This window comes from Ascaphus truei, chromosome 4, assembly GCF_040206685.1.
Source record: "Ascaphus truei isolate aAscTru1 chromosome 4, aAscTru1.hap1, whole genome shotgun sequence".
Classification (NCBI taxonomy): Eukaryota; Metazoa; Chordata; class Amphibia; order Anura; family Ascaphidae; genus Ascaphus; species Ascaphus truei.
Window position 1 is genome coordinate 510,293 of NC_134486.1, and position 22,855 is coordinate 533,147.

Here is a 22,855-nt window from a genome sequence, read left to right on the forward strand (position 1 = left end):
TACTCTCTCCCAGCACCTTTCAGCAGTTCCCCCCCAGCACCCTTCATACTCTCTCCCAGCCCCTTTCAGCAATTCCCCCAGCACCCTTCATACTCTCTCCCAGCACCCTTCATACTCTCTCCCAGCATCTTTCAGCAGTTCCCCAGCACACTTCATACTCTCTCCCAGCACCTTCCAACAGTTCCCCCCAGCACCCTTCATACTCTCTCCCAGCACCTTTCAGCACTTCCCCCCAGCACCCTTCATACTCTCTCCCAGTACCCTTCATACTCTCTCCCAGTACCCTTCATACTCTCTCCCAGCACCTTTCAGCAGTTCCCCCCCAGCACCCTTCATACTCTCTCCCAGCACCTTTCAGCAGTTCCCCCCAGCACCCTTCATACTCTTTCCCAGCACATTTCAGCAGTTCCCCCCACCACCCTTCATACTCTCTCCCAGCACATTTCTGCAGTTCCCCCCAGCACCCTTCATACTCTCTCCCAGCACCTTTCATACTCTCTCCCAGCACCTTTCAGCAGTTCCCCCCAGCACCCTTCATACTCTCTCCCAGCACCTTTCAGCAGTACCCCCCACCACCCTTCATACTCTCTCCCAGCACATTTCTGCAGTTCCGCAGCACCCTTCATACTCTCTCCCAGCACCTTTCATACTCTCTCCCAGCACCTTTCTGCAGTTCCCTCCAGCACCCTTCATACTCTCTCCCATCACCTTTCTCAGTTCCCCCCAGTACTCATCATGCTCTCTCCTAGCACCTTTCAGCAATTCCCCCAGCACCCTTCATACTCTCTCCCAGCACCTTTCATACTCTCTCCCAGCACCCTTCATACTCTCTCCCAGCACCTTTCAGCAGTTCCCCCCCAGCACCCTTCATACTCTCTCCCAGCCCCTTTCAGCAGTTCCCCCAGCACCCATCATACTCTCTCCCAGCACCTTTCATACTCTCTCCCAGCACCCTTCATACTCTCTCCCAGCACCTTTCAGCAGTTCCCCCCCAGCACCCTTCATACTCTCTCCCAGCCCCTTTAAGCAGTTCCTCCAGCACCCTTCATACTCTCTCCCAGCACCCTTCATACTCTCTCCCAGCATCTTTCAGCAGTTCCCCAGCACACTTCATACTCTCTCCCAGCACCTTCCAGCAGTTCCCCCCAGCACCCTTCATACTCTCTCCCAGCACCTTTCAGCACTTCCCCCCAGCACCCTTCATACTCTCTCCCAGTACCCTTCATACTCTCTCCCAGCACCTTTCAGCAGTTTCCCCCCAGCACCCTTCATACTCTCTCCCAGCACCTTTCAGAAGTTCCCCCCCAGCACCCTTCATACTCTCTCCCAGCACCTTTCAGCAGTTCCCCCAGCACCCTTCATACTCTCTCCCAGCACCTTTCAGCAGTTCCCCCAGCACCCATCATACTCTCTCCCAGCACCCTTCATACTCTCTCCCAGCACATTTGAGCAGTTCCCCAGCACCCTTCATACTCACTCCCAGCACACTTCATACTCTCTCCCAGCACCCTTCATACTCTCTCCCAGCACCTTTCACATTTTCCCCCAGCACCCTTCATACTCTCTCCCAGCACCTTTCAGAAGTTCCCCCCCAGCACCCTTCATACTCTCTCCCTGCACCTTTCAGCAGTTCCCCCAGCACCCTTCATACTCTCTCCCAGCACCCTTCATACTCTCTCCCAGCACATTTGAGGAGTTCCCCAGCACCCTTCATACTCTCTCCCAGCACCCTTCATACTCTCTCCCAGCACCCTTCATACTCTCTCCCAGCATCTTTCAGCAGTTCCCCCCAGCACCCTTCATACTCTCTCCCAGCACCTTTCAGCAGTTCCCCCCAGCACCCTTCATACTCTCTCCCAGCACCTTTCACAGTTCCCCCCAGCAGCCTTCATACTCTCTCCCAGCACCTTTCAGCAGCTCCCTCCAGCACCCTTCATACTCTCTCCCAGCACCTTTCAGCAGTTCGCCCCAGCACCCTTCATACTCTCTCCCAGCACCTTTCACAGTTCCCCCCAGCACCCTTCATACTCTCTCCCAGCACCTTTCAGCAGTTCCCCCAGCACCCTTCATACTCTCTCCCAGCACCCTTCATACTCTCTCCCAGCCCCTTTCAGCAGTTCCCCCAGCACCCTTCATACTCTCTCCCAGCAGCCTTCATACTCTCTCCCAGCACCTTTCACATTTCCCCCCAGCACCCTTCATACTCTCTCCCAGCACCTTTCAGCAGTTCCCTCCAGCACCCTTCATACTCTCTCCCAGCACCTATCAGCAGTTCCCCCCAGCACCCTTCATACTCTCTCCCAGCACCTTTCACAGTTCCCCCCAGCACCCTTCATACTCTCTCCCAGCACCTTTCAGCAGTTCCCCCAGCACCCTTCATACTCTCTCCCAGCACCTTTCTGCAGTTCCCTCCAGCACCCTTCATACTCTCTCCCAGCACCCTTCATACTCTCTCCCAGCCCCTTTCAGCAGTTCCCCCAGCACCCTTCATACTCTCTCCCAACACCTTTCAGCAGTTCCCCAGCACCCTTCATACTCTCTCCCAGCACCCTTCATACTCTCTCCCAGCACCCTTCATACTCTCTCCCAGCACCTTTCACATTTCCCCCCAGCACCCTTCATACTCTCTCCCAGCACCTTTCAGCAGTTCCCCACAGCACCCTTCATACTCTCTCCCAGCATCTTTCAGCAGTTCCCCAGCACACTTCATACTCTCTCCCAGCACCTTTCAGCAGTTCCCCAGCACCCTTCATACTCTCTACCAGCACCCTTCATACTCTCTCCCAGCACCTTTCAGCAGTTCCCCCCCAGCACCCTTCATACTCTCTCCCAGCACCTTTCAGCAGTTCCCCCAGCACCCTTCATACTCTCTCCCAGCACTTTTCATACTCTCTCCCAGCACCTTTCCTACTCTCTCCCAGCACCTTTCAGAAGTTCCCCCCAGCACCCTTCATACTCTCTCCCAGCACCTTTCTCAGTTCCCCCCAGTACTCTTCATGCTCTCTCCCAGCACCTTTCAGCAATTCCCCCAGCACCCTTCATACTCTCTCCCAGCACCTTTCATACACTCTCCCAGCACCCTTCATACTCTCTCCCAGCACCTTTCAGCAGTTCCCCCCCAGCACCCTTCATACTCTCTCCCAGCCCCTTTCAGCAGTTGCCCCAACACCCTTCATACTCTCTCCCAGCACCTTTCATACTCTCTCCCAGCACCCTACATACTCTCTCCCAGCACCCTTCATACTCTCTCCCAGCACCTTTCAGCAGTTCCCCCCCAGCACCCTTCATACTCTCTACCAGCCCCTTTCAGCAATTCCCCCAGCACCCTTCATACTCTCTCCCAGCACCCTTCATACTCTCTCCCAGCATCTTTCAGCAGTTCCCCAGCACACTTCATACTCTCTCCCAGCACCTTCCAACAGTTCCCCCCAGCACCCTTCATACTCTCTCCCAGCACCTTTCAGCACTTCCCCCCAGCACCCTTCATACTCTATCCCAGTACCCTTCATACTCTCTCCCAGTACCCTTCATACTCTCTCCCAGCACCTTTCAGCAGTTCCCCCCCCAGCACCCTTCATACTCTCTACCAGCACCTTTCAGCAGTTCCCCCCAGCACCCTTCATACTCTCTCCCAGCACCTTTCAGCAGTTCCCCCCACCACCATTCATACTCTCTCCCAGCACATTTCTGCAGTTCCCCCCAGCACCCTTCATACTCTCTCCCAGCACCTTTCATACTCTCTCCCAGCACCTTTCAGCAGTTCCCCCTAGCACCCTTCATACTCTCTCCCAGCACCTTTCAGCAGTACCCTCCACCACCCTTCATACTCACTCCCAGCACATTTCTGCAGTTCCGCAGCACCCTTCATACTCTCTCCCAGCACCTTTCATACTCTCTCCCAGCACCTTTCTGCAGTTCCCTCCAGCACCCTTCATACTCTCTCCCAGCACCTTTCTCAGTTCCCCCCAGTACTCTTCATGCTCTCTCCTAGCACCTTTCAGCAATTCCCCCAGCACCCTTCATACTCTCTCCCAGCACCTTTCATACTCTCTCCCAGCACCCTTCATACTCTCTCCCAGCACCTTTCAGCAGTTCCCCCCCAGCACCCTTCATACTCTCTCCCAGCCCCTTTCAGCAGTTCCCCCAGCACCCATCATACTCTCTCCCAGCACCTTTCATACTCTCTCCCAGCACCCTTCATACTCTCTCCCAGCACCTTTCAGCAGTTCCCACCCAGCACCCTTCATACTCTCTCCCAGCCCCTTTCAGCAGTTCCTCCAGCACCCTTCATACTCTCTCCCAGCACCCTTCATACTCTCTCCCAGCATCTTTCAGCAGTTCCCCAGCACACTTCATACTCTCTCCCAGCACCTTCCAGCAGTTCCCCCCAGCACCCTTCATACTCTCTCCCAGCACCTTTCAGCACTTCCCCCCAGCACCCTTCATACTCTCTCCCAGTACCCTTCATACTCTCTCCCAGCACCTTTCAGCAGTTCCCCCCCAGCACCCTTCATACTCTCTCCCAGCACCTTTCAGCAGTTCCTCCCAGCACCCTTCATACTCTCTCCCAGCACCTTTCAGCAGTTCCCCCCACCACCCTTCATACTCTCTCCCAGCACATTTCTGCAGTTCCCCCCAGCACCCTTCATACTCTCTCCCAGCACCTTTCATACTCTCTCCCAGCACCTTTCTGTAGTTCCCTCCAGCACCCTTCATTCTCTCTCCCAGCACCTTTCAGCAGTTCCCTCCAGCACCCTTCATACTCTCTCCCAGCACCTTCCAGCAGTTCCCTTCCAGCACCCTTCATACTCTCTCCCAGCACCCTTCATACTCTCTCCCAGCACCCTTCATAATCTCTCCCAGCACCCTTCATACTCTCTCCCAGCACCTTTCAGCAGTTCCCCCCCAGCACCCTTCATACTCTCTCCCAGCACCCTTCATACTCTCTCCCAGCACCTTTCAGCAGTTCCCCAGCACCCTTCATACTCTCTCCCAGCACCTTTCAGCAGTTCCCCAGCACCCTTCATACTCTCTCCCAGCACCCTTCATACTCTCTCCCAGCACTTTTCAGCAGTTCCAACAGCACCCTTCATACTCTCTCCCAGCACCTTTCAGCAGTTCCCCCCCAGCACCCTTCATACTCTCTCCCAGCATCTTTCAGCAGTTCCCCAGCACCCTTCATACTCTCTCCCAGCAACTTTAAGCAGTTCCCCCCAGCACCCTTCATACTCTCTCCCAGCACCTTTCAGCAGTTCCCCCAGCACCCTTCATACTCTCTCCCAGCACCTTTCAGCAGTTCCCCCAGCACCCTTCATACTCTCTCCCAGCACCTTTCAGCAGTTCCCCCCAGCCCCTTTCATACTCTCTCCCAGCACCTTTCAGCAGTTCCCCAGCACCCTTCATACTCTCTCCCAGCACCTTTCATACTCTCTCCCAGCACCTTTCAGCAGTTCCCCCAGCACCCTTCATACTCTCTTCCAGCACCTTTCAGCAGTTCCCCCCCAGCACCCTTCATACTCTCTCCCAGCACCTTTCAGCAGTTCCCCCCAGCCCCTGTCATACTCTCTCCCAGCACCTTTCAGCAGTTCCCCCCCAGCACCTTTCATACTCTCTCCCAGCACCTTTCAGCAGTTCCCCCCCAGCACCCTTCATACTCTCTCCCAGCACCTTTCAGCAGTTCCCCCAGCACCCTTCATACTCTCTCCCAGCACCTTTCAGCAGTTCCCCAAGCACCCATCATACTCTCTCCCAGCACCCTTCATACTCTCTCCCAGCACCTTTGAGCAGTTCCCAGCACCCTTCATACTCTCTCCCAGCACCCTTCATACTCTCTCCCAGCACCCTTCATACTCTCTCCCAGCACCTTTCACATTTCCCCCCAGCACCCTTCATACTCTCTCTCAGCATCTTTCAGCAGTTCCCCCCAGCACCCTTCATACTCTCTCCCAGCACCTTTCAGCAGTTCCCCCCAGCACCCTTCATACTCTCTCCCAGCACCTTTCAGCAGTTCCCTCCAGCACCCTTCATACTCTCTCCCAGCACCTTTCAGCAGTTCCCACCCAGCACCCTTCATACTCTCTCCCAGCCCCTTTCAGCAGTTCCTCCAGCACCCTTCATACTCTCTCCCAGCACCCTTCATACTCTCTCCCAGCATCTTTCAGCAGTTCCCCAGCACACTTCATACTCTCTCCCAGCACCTTCCAGCAGTTCCCCCCAGCACCCTTCATACTCTCTCCCAGCACCTTTCAGCACTTCCCCCCAGCACCCTTCATACTCTCTCCCAGTACCCTTCATACTCTCTCCCAGCACCTTTCAGCAGTTCCCCCCCAGCACCCTTCATACTCTCTCCCAGCACCTTTCAGCAGTTCCTCCCAGCACCCTTCATACTCTCTCCCAGCACCTTTCAGCAGTTCCCCCCACCACCCTTCATACTCTCTCCCAGCACATTTCTGCAGTTCCCCCCAGCACCCTTCATACTCTCTCCCAGCACCTTTCATACTCTCTCCCAGCACCTTTCTGTAGTTCCCTCCAGCACCCTTCATACTCTCTCCCAGCACCTTTCAGCAGTTCCCTCCAGCACCCTTCATACTCTCTCCCAGCACCTTCCAGCAGTTCCCTTCCAGCACCCTTCATACTCTCTCCCAGCACCCTTCATACTCTCTCCCAGCACCCTTCATAATCTCTCCCAGCACCCTTCATACTCTCTCCCAGCACCTTTCAGCAGTTCCCCCCCAGCACCCTTCATACTCTCTCCCAGCACCCTTCATACTCTCTCCCAGCACCTTTCAGCAGTTCCCCAGCACCCTTCATACTCTCTCCCAGCACCTTTCAGCAGTTCCCCAGCACCCTTCATACTCTCTCCCAGCACCCTTCATACTCTCTCCCAGCACTTTTCAGCAGTTCCAACAGCACCCTTCATACTCTCTCCCAGCACCTTTCAGCAGTTCCCCCCCAGCACCCTTCATACTCTCTCCCAGCATCTTTCAGCAGTTCCCCAGCACCCTTCATACTCTCTCCCAGCAACTTTAAGCAGTTCCCCCCAGCACCCTTCATACTCTCTCCCAGCACCTTTCAGCAGTTCCCCCAGCACCCTTCATACTCTCTCCCAGCACCTTTCAGCAGTTCCCCCAGCACCCTTCATACTCTCTCCCAGCACCTTTCAGCAGTTCCCATCAGCCCCTTTCATACTCTCTCCCAGCACCTTTCAGCAGTTCCCCAGCACCCTTCATACTCTCTCCCAGCACCTTTCATACTCTCTCCCAGCACCTTTCAGCAGTTCCCCCAGCACCCTTCATACTCTCTTCCAGCACCTTTCAGCAGTTCCCCCCCAGCACCCTTCATACTCTCTCCCAGCACCTTTCAGCAGTTCCCCCCAGCCCCTGTCATACTCTCTCCCAGCACCTTTCAGCAGTTCCCCCCCAGCACCTTTCATACTCTCTCCCAGCACCTTTCAGCAGTTCCCCCCCAGCACCCTTCATACTCTCTCCCAGCACCTTTCAGCAGTTCCCCCAGCACCCTTCATACTCTCTCCCAGCACCTTTCAGCAGTTCCCCAAGCACCCATCATACTCTCTCCCAGCACCCTTCATACTCTCTCCCAGCACCTTTGAGCAGTTCCCAGCACCCTTCATACTCTCTCCCAGCACCCTTCATACTCTCTCCCAGCACCTTTCACATTTCCCCCCAGCACCCTTCATACTCTCTCTCAGCATCTTTCAGCAGTTCCCCCCAGCACCCTTCATACTCTCTCCCAGCACCTTTCAGCAGTTCCCCCCAGCACCCTTCATACTCTCTCCCAGCACCTTTCAGCAGTTCCCTCCAGCACCCTTCATACTCTCTCCCAGCACCTTTCAGCAGTTCCCCCCAGCACCCTTCATACTCTCTCCCAGCACCTTTCACAGTTCCCCCCAGCACCCTTCATACTCTCTCCCAGCACCTTTCACAGTTCCCCCAGCACCCTTCATACTCTCTCCCAGCACCCTTCATACTCTCTCCCAGCCCCTTTCAGCAGTTCCCCCAGCACCCTTCATACTCTCTCCCAGCACCCTTCATACTCTCTCCCAGCACCCTTCATACTCTCTCCCAGCACCTTTCACATTTCCCCCCAGCACCATTCATACTCTCTCCCAGCACCTTTCAGCAGTTCCCCACAGCACCCTTCATACTCTCTCCCAGCACCTTTCAGCAGTTCCCCAGCACCCTCCATACTCTCTCCCAGCACCTTTCAGCAGTTCCCCCCAGCACCCTTCATACTCTCTCCCAGCACCTTTCACAGTTCCCCCAAGCACCCTTCATACTCTCTCCCAGCACCTTTCAGCAGTTCCCTCCAGCACCCTTCATACTCTCTCCCAGCACCTATCAGCAGTTCCCCCCAGCACCCTTCATACTCTCTCACAGCACCTTTCACAGTTCCCCCCATCACCCTTCATATTCTCTCCAAGCACCTTTCAGCAGTTCCCCCAGCACCCTTCATACTCTCTCCCAGCACCTTTCTGCAGTTCCCTCCAGCACCCTTCATACTCTCTCCCAGCACCCTTCATACTCTCTCCCAGCCCATTTCAGCAGTTCCCCCAGCACCCTTCATACTCTCTCCCAGCACCTTTCAGCAGTTCCACAGCACCCTTCATACTCTCTCCCAGCACCCTTCATACTCTCTCCCAGCACCCTTCATACTCTCTCCCAGCACCCTTCATACTCTCTCCCAGCACCTTTCACATTTCCCCCCAGCACCCTTCATACTCTCTCCCAGCACCTTTCAGCAGTTCCCCACAGAACCCTTCATACTCTCTCCCAGCATCTTTCAGCAGTTCCCCAGCACACTTCATACTCTCTCCCAGCACCTTTCAGCACTTCCCCCCAGCACCCTTCATACTCTCTCCCAGCACCTTTCATAGTTCCCCACAGCACCCTTCCTACTCTCTCCCAGCACCTTTCAGCTGTTCCCCCCCAGCAACCTTCATACTCTCTCCCAGCACCTTTCAGCAGTTCCCCCAGCACCCTTCATACTCTCTCCCAGCACCTTTCATACTCTCTCCCAGCACCTTTCCTACTCTCTCCCAGCACCTTTCAGCAGTTCCCCCCAGCACCCTTCAATCTCTCTCCCAGCACCTTTCTCAGTTCCCCCCAGTACTCTTCATGCTCTCTCCAAGCAACTTTCAGCAATTCCCCCCAGCACCCTTCATACTCTCTCCCAGTACCCTTCATATTCTCTCCCAGCACCCTTCATACTCTCTCCCAGCACCTTTCAGCAGTTCCCCCCCAGCACCCTTCATAATCTCTCTCAGCACCTTTCAGAAGTTCCCCCCAGCACCCTTCATACTCTCTCCCAGCACCTTTCAGCAGTTCCCCCCACCACCCTTCATACTCTCCCCCAGCACATTTCTGCAGTTCCCCCCAGCACCCTTCATACTCTCTCCCAGCACCTTTCATACTCTCTCCCAGCACCTTTCAGCAGTTCCCCCCAGCACCCTTCATACTCTCTCCCAGCACCTTTCAGCAGTTCCCCCCTCCACCCTTCATACTCTCTCCCAGCACATTTCTGCAGTTCCCCAGCACCCTTCATACTCTCTCCCAGCACCTTTCATACTCTCTCCCAGCACCTTTCTGCAGTTCCCTCCAGCACCCTTCATACTCTCTCCCAGCACCTTTCATCACTTCCCTCCAGCACCCTTCATACTCTCTCCCAGCACCTTCCAGCAGTTCCCCCCCAGCACCCTTCATACTCTCTCCCAGCACCCTTCATACTCTCTCCCAGCACCTTTCAGCAGTTCCCCCCAGCACCCTTCAATCTCTCTCCCAGCACCTTTCTCAGTTCCCCCCAGTACTCTTCATGCTCTCTCCAAGCAACTTTCAGCAATTCCCCCCAGCACCCTTCATACTCTCTCCCAGTACCCTTCATATTCTCTCCCAGCACCCTTCATACTCTCTCCCAGCACCTTTCAGCAGTTCCCCCCCAGCACCCTTCATAATCTCTCTCAGCACCTTTCAGAAGTTCCCCCCAGCACCCTTCATACTCTCTCCCAGCACCTTTCAGCAGTTCCCCCCACCACCCTTCATACTCTCCCCCAGCACATTTCTGCAGTTCCCCCCAGCACCCTTCATACTCTCTCCCAGCACCTTTCATACTCTCTCCCAGCACCTTTCAGCAGTTCCCCCCAGCACCCTTCATACTCTCTCCCAGCACCTTTCAGCAGTTCCCCCCTCCACCCTTCATACTCTCTCCCAGCACATTTCTGCAGTTCCCCAGCACCCTTCATACTCTCTCCCAGCACCTTTCATACTCTCTCCCAGCACCTTTCTGCAGTTCCCTCCAGCACCCTTCATACTCTCTCCCAGCACCTTTCATCACTTCCCTCCAGCACCCTTCATACTCTCTCCCAGCACCTTCCAGCAGTTCCCCCCCAGCACCCTTCATACTCTCTCCCAGCACCCTTCATACTCTCTCCCAGCACCCTTCATAATCTCTCAAAGCACCCTTCAAACTCTCTCCCAGCACCTTTCAGCAGTTCCCCCCAGCACCCTTCATACTCCCTCCCAGCACCTTTCAGCAGTTCCCCCCTCCACCCTTCATACTCTCTCCCAGCACATTTCTGCAGTTCCCCAGCACCCTTCATACTCTCTCCCAGCACCTTTCATACTCTCTCCCAGCACCTTTCTGCAGTTCCCTCCAGCACCCTTCATACTCTCTCCCAGCACCTTTCATCACTTCCCTCCAGCACCCTTCATACTCTCTCCCAGCACCTTCCAGCAGTTCCCCCCCAGCACCCTTCATACTCTCTCCCAGCACCCTTCATACTCTCTCCCAGCACCCTTCATAATCTCTCAAAGCACCCTTCAAACTCTCTCCCAGCACCTTTCAGCAGTTCCCCCCAGCACCCTTCATACTCCCTCCCAGCACCTTTCTGCAGTTCCCTCCAGCACCCTTCATACTCTCTCCCAGCACCTTTCAGCAGTTCTCCAGCACCCTTCATACTCTCTCCCAGCCCCTTTCAGCAGTTCCCCCCAGCACCCTTCATACTCTCTCCCAGCACCCTTCATACTCTCTCCCAGCACCTTTCAGCAGTTCCCCAGCACCCTTCATACTCTCTCCCAGCACCTTTCAGCAGTTCCCCCCCAGCACCCTTCATACTCTCTCCCAGCACCTTTCAGCAGTTCCCCCCAGCACCCTTCATACTCTCTCCCAGCACCTTTCAGCAGTTCCCCCCACCACCCTTCATACTCTCTCCCAGCACATTTCTGCAGTTCCCCCCAGCACCCTTCATACTCTCTCCCAGCACCTTTCATACTCTCTCCCAGCACCTTTCATCAGTTCCCCCCAGCACCCTTCATACTCTCTCCCAGCACCTTTCAGCAGTTCCCCCCTCCACCCTTCATACTCTCTCCCAGCACATTTCTGCAGTTCCCCAGCACCCTTCATACTCTCTCCCAGCACCTTTCATACTCTCTCCCAGCACCTTTCTGCAGTTCCCTCCAGCACCCTTCATTCTTTCTCCCAGCACCTTTCAGCAGTTCCCTCCAGCACCCTTCATACTCTCTCCCAGCCCCTTTCAGCAGTTCCCCCCAGCACCCTTCATACTCTCTCCCAGCACCCTTCATACTCTCTCCCAGCACCTTTCAGCAGTTCCCCAGCACCCTTCATACTCTCTCCCAGCACCTTTCAGCAGTTCCCCCCAGCACCCTTCATACTCTCTCCCAGCAGCTTTCAGCAGTTTTCAGCACCCTTAATACTCTCTCTCAGCACCTTTCAGCAGTTCCCCCCAGCACCCTTCATACTCTCTCCCAGCACTTTTCAGCAGTTTCCCCCAGCACCCTTCATACTCTCTCCCAGCACCTTCCAGCAGTTCCCCCCAGCACCCTTCATACTCCCTCCCAGCACCTTTCAGCAGTTCCCCCAGCACCCTTCATACTCTCTCCCAGCATCTTTCAGCACTTCCCCCCAGCACCCTTCATACTCTCTCCCAGCACCCTTCATACTCTCTTCCAGCATCTTTCAGCAGTTCCCACCAGCACCCTTAATACTCTCTACCAGCCCCTTTCAGCAGTTCTCCCCCGCACCCTTCATACTCTCTCCCAGCATCTTTCAGCAGTTCCCCCCGCACCCTTCATACTCTCTCCCAGCACCTATCAGCAGTTCCCAAGCACCCTTCATACTCTCTCCCAGCATCTTTCAGCAGTTCCCCCCAGCACCCTTCATACTCTCTCCCAGCACCTTTCAGCAGTTCCCCCCGCACCCTTCATACTCTCTCCCAGCACCTTTCAGCAGTTCCCCCAGCACCCTTCATACTCTCTCCCAGCACCTTTCAGAAGTTCCCCCAGCACCCTTCATACTCTCTCCCAGCACCTTTCAGCAGTTCCCCCCAGCACCCTTCATACTCTCTCCCAGCACCTTTCAGCAGTTCCCCAGCACCCTTCATACTCTCTCCCACCACCTTTCAGCAGTTCCCCAGCACCCTTCAAACTCTCTCCCAGCACCCTTCATACTCTCTCCCAGCACTCTTCATACTCTCTCCCAGCACCTTTCAGCAGTTCCCCAGCACCCTTCATACTCTCTCCCAGCACCTTTCAGCAGTTCCCCCCCAGCACCCTTCATACTCTCTCCCAGCACCCTTCATACTCTCTCCCAGCACCTGTCATACTCTCTCCCAGCACCCTTCATACTCTCTCCCAGCACCTTTCAGCAGTTCCCCCCCAGCACCTTTCATACTCTCTCCCAGCACCTTTCAGCAGTTCCCCCCCAGCACCCTTCATACTCTCTCCCAGCACCTTTCAGCAGTTCCCCCAGCACCCTTCATACTCTCTCCCAGCACCTTTCATCAGTCCCCCAGCACCCTTCATACTCTCTCCCAGCACCTTTCAGCACTTCCCCCCAGCACCCTTCATACTCTCTCCCAGTACCCTTCATACTCTCTCCCAGCACCTTTCAGCAGTTCCCCCCCAGCACCCTTCATACTCTCTCCCAGCACCTTTCAGCAGTTCCCCCCAGCACCCTTCATACTCTCTCCCAGCACCTTTCAGCAGTTCCCCCCACCACCCTTCATACTCTCTCCCAGCACATTTCTGCAGTTCCCCCCAGCACCCTTCATACTCTCTCCCAGCACCTTTCATACTCTCTCCCAGCACCTTTCAGCAGTTCCCCCCAGCACCCTTCATACTCTCTCCCAGCACCTTTCAGCAGTTCCCCCCTCCACCCTTCATACTCTCTCCCAGCACATTTCTGCAGTTCCCCAGCACCCTTCATACTCTCTCCCAGCACCTTTCATACTCTCTCCCAGCACCTTTCTGCAGTTCCCTCCAGCACCCTTCATACTTTCTCCCAGCACCTTTCAGCAGTTCCCTCCAGCACCCTTCATACTCTCTCCCAGCACCTTCCAGCAGTTCCCCCCCAGCACCCTTCATACTCTCTCCCAGCACCCTTCATACTCTCTCCCAGCACCCTTCATAATCTCTCCCAGCACCCTTCATACTCTCTCCCAGCACCTTTCAGCAGTTCCCCCCAGCACCCTTCATACTCCCTCCCAGCACCTTTCTGCAGTTCCCTCCAGCACCCTTCATACTCTCTCCCAGCACCTTTCAGCAGTTCTCCAGCACCCTTCATACTCTCTCCCAGTCCCTTTCAGCAGTTCCCCCCAGCACCCTTCATACTCTCTCCCAGCACCCTTCATACTCTCTCCCAGCACCTTTCAGCAGTTCCCCAGCACCCTTCATACTCTCTCCCAGCACCTTTCAGCAGTTCCCCCCAGCACCCTTCATACTCTCTCCCAGCACCTTTCAGCAGTTCCCCACCACCCTTCATACTCTCTCTCAGCACCTTTCAGCAGTTCCCCCCAGCACCCTTCATACTCTCTCCCAGAACTTTTCAGCAGTTTCCCCCAGCACCCTTCATACTCTCTCCCAGCACCTTCCAGCAGTACCCCCCAGCACCCTTCATACTCCCTCCCAGCACCTTTCAGCAGTTCCCCCAGCACCCTTCATACTCTCTCCCAGCATCTTTCAGCAGTTCCCCAGCACCCTTCATACTCTCTCCCAGCACCCTTCATACTCTCTTCCAGCCCCTTTCAGCAGTTCCCCCCCGCACCCTTCATACTCTCTCCCAGCATCTTTCAGCAGTTCCCCCCGCACCCTTCATACTCTCTCCCAGCACCTATCAGCAGTTCCCAAGCACCCTTCATACTCTCTTCCAGCATCTTTCAGCAGTTCCCCCCAGCACCCTTCATACTCTCTCCCAGCACCTTTCAGCAGTTCCCCCCGCACCCTTCATACTCTCTCCCAGCACCTTTCAGCAGTTCCCCCAGCACCCTTCATACTCTCTCCCAGCACCTTTCAGAAGTTCCCCCAGCACCCTTCATACTCTCTCCCAGCACCTTTCAGCAGTTCCCCAGCACCCTTCATACTCTCTCCCACCACCTTTAAGCAGTTCCCCAGCACCCTTCATACTCTCTCCCAGCACCTTTCAGCAGTTCCCCAGCACCCTTCATACTCTCTCCCAGCACCTTTCAGCAGTTCTCCAGCACCCTTCATACTCTCTCCCAGCCCCTTTCAGCAGTTCCCCCCAGCACCCTTCATACTCTCTCCCAGCACCCTTCATACTCTCTCCCAGCACCTTTCAGCAGTTCCCCAGCACCCTTCATACTCTCTCCCAGCACCTTTCAGCAGTTCCCCCCAGCACCCTTCATACTCTCTCCCAGCACCTTTCAGCAGTTTTCAGCACCCTTAATACTCTCTCTCAGCACCTTTCAGCAGTTCCCCCCAGCACCCTTCATACTCTCTCCCAGCACTTTTCAGCAGTTTCCCCCAGCACCCTTCATACTCTCTCCCAGCACCTTCCAGCAGTTCCCCCCAGCACCCTTCATACTCCCTCCCAGCACCTTTCAGCAGTTCCCCCAGCACCCTTCATACTCTCTCCCAGCATCTTTCAGCAGTTCCCCAGCACCCTTCATACTCTCTCCCAGCACCCTTCATACTCTCTCCCAGCACCTTTCAGCAGTTCCCCCCCAGCACCCTTCATACTCTCTCCCAGCACCCTTCATACTCTCTCCCAGCACCTGTCATACTCTCTCCCAGCACCCTTCATACTCTCTCCCAGCACCTTTCAGCAGTTCCCCCCCAGCACCTTTCATACTCTCTCCCAGCACCTTTCAGCAGTTCCCCCCCAGCACCCTTCATACTCTCTCCCAGCACCTTTCAGCAGTTCCCCCAGCACCCTTCATACTCTCTCCCAGCACCTTTCATCAGTCCCCCAGCACCCTTCATACTCTCTCCCAGCACCTTTCAGCACTTCCCCCCAGCACCCTTCATACTCTCTCCCAGTACCCTTCATACTCTCTCCCAGTACCCTTCATACTCTCTCCCAGCACCTTTCAGCAGTTCCCCCCCAGCACCCTTCATACTCTCTCCCAGCACCTTTCAGCAGTTCCCCCCAGCACCCTTCATACTCTCTCCCAGCACCTTTCAGCAGTTCCCCCCACCACCCTTCATACTCTCTCCCAGCACATTTCTGCAGTTCCCCCCAGCACCCTTCATACTCTCTCCCAGCACCTTTCATACTCTCTCCCAGCACCTTTCAGCAGTTCCCCCCAGCACCCTTCATACTCTCTCCCAGCACCTTTCAGCAGTTCCCCCCTCCACCCTTCATACTCTCTCCCAGCACATTTCTGCAGTTCCCCAGCACCCTTCATACTCTCTCCCAGCACCTTTCATACTCTCTCCCAGCACCTTTCTGCAGTTCCCTCCAGCACCCTTCATACTTTCTCCCAGCACCTTTCAGCAGTTCCCTCCAGCACCCTTCATACTCTCTCCCAGCACCTTCCAGCAGTTCCCCCCCAGCACCCTTCATACTCTCTCCCAGCACCCTTCATACTCTCTCCCAGCACCCTTCATAATCTCTCCCAGCACCCTTCATACTCTCTCCCAGCACCTTTCAGCAGTTCCCCCCAGCACCCTTCATACTCCCTCCCAGCACCTTTCTGCAGTTCCCTCCAGCACCCTTCATACTCTCTCCCAGCACCTTTCAGCAGTTCTCCAGCACCCTTCATACTCTCTCCCAGTCCCTTTCAGCAGTTCCCCCCAGCACCCTTCATACTCTCTCCCAGCACCCTTCATACTCTCTCCCAGCACCTTTCAGCAGTTCCCCAGCACCCTTCATACTCTCTCCCAGCACCTTTCAGCAGTTCCCCCCAGCACCCTTCATACTCTCTCCCAGCACCTTTCAGCAGTTCCCCACCACCCTTCATACTCTCTCTCAGCACCTTTCAGCAGTTCCCCCCAGCACCCTTCATACTCTCTCCCAGAACTTTTCAGCAGTTTCCCCCAGCACCCTTCATACTCTCTCCCAGCACCTTCCAGCAGTACCCCCCAGCACCCTTCATACTCCCTCCCAGCACCTTTCAGCAGTTCCCCCAGCACCCTTCATACTCTCTCCCAGCATCTTTCAGCAGTTCCCCAGCACCCTTCATACTCTCTCCCAGCACCCTTCATACTCTCTCCCAGCACCTTTCAGCAGTTCCCCCCGCACCCTTCATACTCTCTCCCAGCACCTTTCAGCAGTTCCCCCAGCACCCTTCATACTCTCTCCCAGCACCTTTCAGAAGTTCCCCCAGCACCCTTCATACTCTCTCCCAGCACCTTTCAGCAGTTCCCCAGCACCCTTCATACTCTCTCCCACCACCTTTAAGCAGTTCCCCAGCACCCTTCATACTCTCTCCCAGCACCTTTCAGCAGTTCCCCAGCACCCTTCATACTCTCTCCCAGCACCTTTCAGCAGTTCTCCAGCACCCTTCATACTCTCTCCCAGCCCCTTTCAGCAGTTCCCCCCAGCACCCTTCATACTCTCTCCCAGCACCCTTCATACTCTCTCCCAGCACCTTTCAGCAGTTCCCCAGCACCCTTCATACTCTCTCCCAGCACCTTTCAGCAGTTCCCCCCAGCACCCTTCATACTCTCTCCCAGCACCTTTCAGCAGTTTTCAGCACCCTTAATACTCTCTCTCAGCACCTTTCAGCAGTTCCCCCCAGCACCCTTCATACTCTCTCCCAGCACTTTTCAGCAGTTTCCCCCAGCACCCTTCATACTCTCTCCCAGCACCTTCCAGCAGTTCCCCCCAGCACCCTTCATACTCCCTCCCAGCACCTTTCAGCAGTTCCCCCAGCACCCTTCATACTCTCTCCCAGCATCTTTCAGCAGTTCCCCAGCACCCTTCATACTCTCTCCCAGCACCCTTCATACTCTCTCCCAGCACCTTTCAGCAGTTCCCCCCCAGCACCCTTCATACTCTCTCCCAGCACCCTTCATACTCTCTCCCAGCACCTGTCATACTCTCTCCCAGCACCCTTCATACTCTCTCCCAGCACCTTTCAGCAGTTCCCCCCCAGCACCTTTCATACTCTCTCCCAGCACCTTTCAGCAGTTCCCCCCCAGCACCCTTCATACTCTCTCCCAGCACCTTTCAGCAGTTCCCCCAGCACCCTTCATACTCTCTCCCAGCACCTTTCATCAGTCCCCCAGCACCCTTCATACTCTCTCCCAGCACCTTTCAGCACTTCCCCCCAGCACCCTTCATACTCTCTCCCAGTACCCTTCATACTCTCTCCCAGTACCCTTCATACTCTCTCCCAGCACCTTTCAGCAGTTCCCCCCCAGCACCCTTCATACTCTCTCCCAGCACCTTTCAGCAGTTCCCCCCAGCACCCTTCATACTCTCTCCCAGCACCTTTCAGCAGTTCCCCCCACCACCCTTCATACTCTCTCCCAGCACATTTCTGCAGTTCCCCCCAGCACCCTTCATACTCTCTCCCAGCACCTTTCATACTCTCTCCCAGCACCTTTCAGCAGTTCCCCCCAGCACCCTTCATACTCTCTCCCAGCACCTTTCAGCAGTTCCCCCCTCCACCCTTCATACTCTCTCCCAGCACATTTCTGCAGTTCCCCAGCACCCTTCATACTCTCTCCCAGCACCTTTCATACTCTCTCCCAGCACCTTTCTGCAGTTCCCTCCAGCACCCTTCATACTTTCTCCCAGCACCTTTCAGCAGTTCCCTCCAGCACCCTTCATACTCTCTCCCAGCACCTTCCAGCAGTTCCCCCCCAGCACCCTTCATACTCTCTCCCAGCACCCTTCATACTCTCTCCCAGCACCCTTCATAATCTCTCCCAGCACCCTTCATACTCTCTCCCAGTACCTTTCAGCAGTTCCCCCCAGCACCCTTCATACTCCCTCCCAGCACCTTTCTGCAGTTCCCTCCAGCACCCTTCATACTCTCTCCCAGCACCTTTCAGCAGTTCTCCAGCACCCTTCATACTCTCTCCCAGTCCCTTTCAGCAGTTCCCCCCAGCACCCTTCATACTCTCTCCCAGCACCCTTCATACTCTCTCCCAGCACCTTTCAGCAGTTCCCCAGCACCCTTCATACTCTCTCCCAGCACCTTTCAGCAGTTCCCCCCAGCACCCTTCATACTCTCTCCCAGCACCTTTCAGCAGTTCCCCACCACCCTTCATACTCTCTCTCAGCACCTTTCAGCAGTTCCCCCCAGCACCCTTCATACTCTCTCCCAGAACTTTTCAGCAGTTTCCCCCAGCACCCTTCATACTCTCTCCCAGCACCTTCCAGCAGTACCCCCCAGCACCCTTCATACTCCCTCCCAGCACCTTTCAGCAGTTCCCCCAGCACCCTTCATACTCTCTCCCAGCATCTTTCAGCAGTTCCCCAGCACCCTTCATACTCTCTCCCAGCACCCTTCATACTCTCTTCCAGCCCCTTTCAGCAGTTCCCCCCCGCACCCTTCATACTCTCTCCCAGCATCTTTCAGCAGTTCCCCCCGCACCCTTCATACTCTCTCCCAGCACCTATCAGCAGTTCCCAAGCACCCTTCATACTCTCTTCCAGCATCTTTCAGCAGTTCCCCCCAGCACCCTTCATACTCTCTCCCAGCACCTTTCAGCAGTTCCCCCCGCACCCTTCATACTCTCTCCCAGCACCTTTCAGCAGTTCCCCCAGCACCCTTCATACTCTCTCCCAGCACCTTTCAGAAGTTCCCCCAGCACCCTTCATACTCTCTCCCAGCACCTTTCAGCAGTTCCCCAGCACCCTTCATACTCTCTCCCACCACCTTTCAGCAGTTCCCCAGCACCCTTCATACTCTCTCCCAGCACCTTTCAGCAGTTCCCCAGCACCCTTCATACTCTCTCCCAGCACCTTTCAGCAGTTCTCCAGCACCCTTCATACTCTCTCCCAGCCCCTTTCAGCAGTTCCCCCCAGCACCCTTCATACTCTCTCCCAGCACCCTTCATACTCTCTCCCAGCACCTTTCAGCAGTTCCCCAGCACCCTTCATACTCTCTCCCAGCACCTTTCAGCAGTTCCCCCCAGCACCCTTCATACTCTCTCCCAGCACCTTTCAGCAGTTTTCAGCACCCTTAATACTCTCTCTCAGCACCTTTCAGCAGTTCCCCCCAGCACCCTTCATACTCTCTCCCAGCACTTTTCAGCAGTTTCCCCCAGCACCCTTCATACTCTCTCCCAGCACCTTCCAGCAGTTCCCCCCAGCACCCTTCATACTCCCTCCCAGCACCTTTCAGCAGTTCCCCCAGCACCCTTCATACTCTCTCCCAGCATCTTTCAGCAGTTCCCCAGCACCCTTCATACTCTCTCCCAGCACCCTTCATACTCTCTTCCAGCATCTTTCAGCAGTTCCCCCCAGCACCCTTAATACTCTCTACCAGCCCCTTTCAGCAGTTCCCCCCCGCACCCTTCATACTCTCTCCCAGCATCTTTCAGCAGTTCCCCCCGCACCCTTCATACTCTCTCCCAGCACCTATCAGCAGTTCCCAAGCACCCTTCATACTCTCTCCCAGCACCTTTCATACTCTCTCCCAGCACCTTTCAGCAGTTCCCCCCAGCACCCTTCATACTCTCTCCCAGCACCTTTCAGCAGTTCCCCCCTCCATCCTTCATACTCTCTCCCAGCACATTTCTGCAGTTCCCCAGCACCCTTCATACTCTCTCCCAGCACCTTTCATACTCTCTCCCAGCACCTTTCTGCAGTTCCCTCCAGCACCCTTCATACTTTCTCCCAGCACCTTTCAGCAGTTCCCTCCAGCACAATTCATACTCTCTCCCAGCCCCTTTCAGCAGTTCCCCCCAGCACCCTTCATACTCTCTCCCAGCACCCTTCATACTCTCTCCCAGCACCTTTCAGCAGTTCCCCAGCACCCTTCATACTCTCTCCCAGCACCTTTCAGCAGTTCCCCCCAGCACCCTTCATACTCTCTCCCAGCACCTTTCAGCAGTTTTCAGCACCCTTAATACTCTCTCTCAGCACCTTTCAGCAGTTCCCCCCAGCACCCTTCATACTCTCTCCCAGCACTTTTCAGCAGTTTCCCCCAGCACCCTTCATACTCTCTCCCAGCACCTTCCAGCAGTTCCCCCCAGCACCCTTCATACTCCCTCCCAGCACCTTTCAGCAGTTCCCCCAGCACCCTTCATACTCTCTCCCAGCATCTTTCAGCAGTTCCCCCCGCACCCTTCATACTCTCTCCCAGCACCTATCAGCAGTTCCCAAGCACCCTTCATACTCTCTCCCAGCATCTTTCAGCAGTTCCCCCCAGCACCCTTCATACTCTCTCCCAGCACCTTTCAGCAGTTCCCCCCGCACCCTTCATACTCTCTCCCAGCACCTTTCAGCAGTTCCCCCAGCACCCTTCATACTCTCTCCCAGCACCTTTCAGAAGTTCCCCCAGCACCCTTCATACTCTCTCCCAGCACCTTTCAGCAGTTCCCCCCAGCACCCTTCATACTCTCTCCCAGCACCTTTCAGCAGTTCCCCAGCACCCTTCATACTCTCTCCCACCACCTTTCAGCAGTTCCCCAGCACCCTTCATACTCTCTCCCAGCACCCTTCATACTCTCTCCCAGCACTCTTCATACTCTCTCCCAGCACCTTTCAGCAGTTCCCCAGCACCCTTCATACTCTCTCCCAGCACCTTTCAGCAGTTCCCCCCCAGCACCCTTCATACTCTCTCCCAGCACCCTTCATACTCTCTCCCAGCACCTGTCATACTCTCTCCCAGCACCCTTCATACTCTCTCCCAGCACCTTTCAGCAGTTCCCCCCCAGCACCTTTCATACTCTCTCCCAGCACCTTTCAGCAGTTCCCCCCCAGCACCCTTCATACTCTCTCCCAGCACCTTTCAGCAGTTCCCCCAGCACCCTTCATACTCTCTCCCAGCACCTTTCATCAGTCCCCCAGCACCCTTCATACTCTCTCCCAGCACCTTTCAGCACTTCCCCCCAGCACCCTTCATACTCTCTCCCAGCACCCTTCATACTCTCTCCCAGTACCCTTCATACTCTCTCCCAGTACCCTTCATACTCTCTCCCAGCACCTTTCAGCAGTTCCCCCCCAGCACCCTTCATACTCTCGCACAGCACCTTTCAGCAGTTCCCCCCAGCACCCTTCATACTCTCTCCCAGCACCTTTCAGCAGTTCCCCCCACCACCCTTCATACTCTCTCCCAGCACATTTCTGCAGTTCCCCCCAGCACCCTTCATACTCTCTCCCAGCACCTTTCATACTCTCTCCCAGCACCTTTCAGCAGTTCCCCCCAGCACCCTTCATACTCTCTCCCAGCACCTTTCAGCAGTTCCCCCCACCACCCTTCATACTCTCTCCCAGCACATTTCTGCAGTTCCCCCCAGCACCCTTCATACTCTCTCCCAGCACCTTTCATACTCTCTCCCAGCACCTTTCAGCAGTTCCCCCCAGCACCCTTCATACTCTCTCCCAGCACCTTTCAGCAGTTCCCCCCTCCACCCTTCATACTCTCTCCCAGCACATTTCTGCAGTTCCCCAGCACCCTTCATACTCTCTCCCAGCACCTTTCATACTCTCTCCCAGCACCTTTCTGCAGTTCCCTCCAGCACCCTTCATACTTTCTCCCAGCACCTTTCAGCAGTTCCCTCCAGCACCCTTCATACTCTCTCCCAGCACCTTCCAGCAGTTCCCCCCCAGCACCCTTCATACTCTCTCCCAGCACCCTTCATACTCTCTCCCAGCACCCTTCATAATCTCTCCCAGCACCCTTCATACTCTCTCCCAGCACCTTTCAGCAGTTCCCCCCAGCACCCTTCATACTCCCTCCCAGCACCTTTCTGCAGTTCCCTCCAGCACCCTTCATACTCTCTCCCAGCACCTTTCAGCAGTTCTCCAGCACCCTTCATACTCTCTCCCAGTCCCTTTCAGCAGTTCCCCCCAGCACCCTTCATACTCTCTCCCAGCACCCTTCATACTCTCTCCCAGCACCTTTCAGCAGTTCCCCAGCACCCTTCATACTCTCTCCCAGCACCTTTCAGCAGTTCCCCCCAGCACCCTTCATACTCTCTCCCAGCACCTTTCAGCAGTTCCCCACCACCCTTCATACTCTCTCTCAGCACCTTTCAGCAGTTCCCCCCAGCACCCTTCATACTCTCTCCCAGAACTTTTCAGCAGTTTCCCCCAGCACCCTTCATACTCTCTCCCAGCACCTTCCAGCAGTACCCCCCAGCACCCTTCATACTCCCTCCCAGCACCTTTCAGCAGTTCCCCCAGCACCCTTCATACTCTCTCCCAGCATCTTTCAGCAGTTCCCCAGCACCCTTCATACTCTCTCCCAGCACCCTTCATACTCTCTTCCAGCCCCTTTCAGCAGTTCCCCCCCGCACCCTTCATACTCTCTCCCAGCATCTTTCAGCAGTTCCCCCCGCACCCTTCATACTCTCTCCCAGCACCTATCAGCAGTTCCCAAGCACCCTTCATACTCTCTTCCAGCATCTTTCAGCAGTTCCCCCCAGCACCCTTCATACTCTCTCCCAGCACCTTTCAGCAGTTC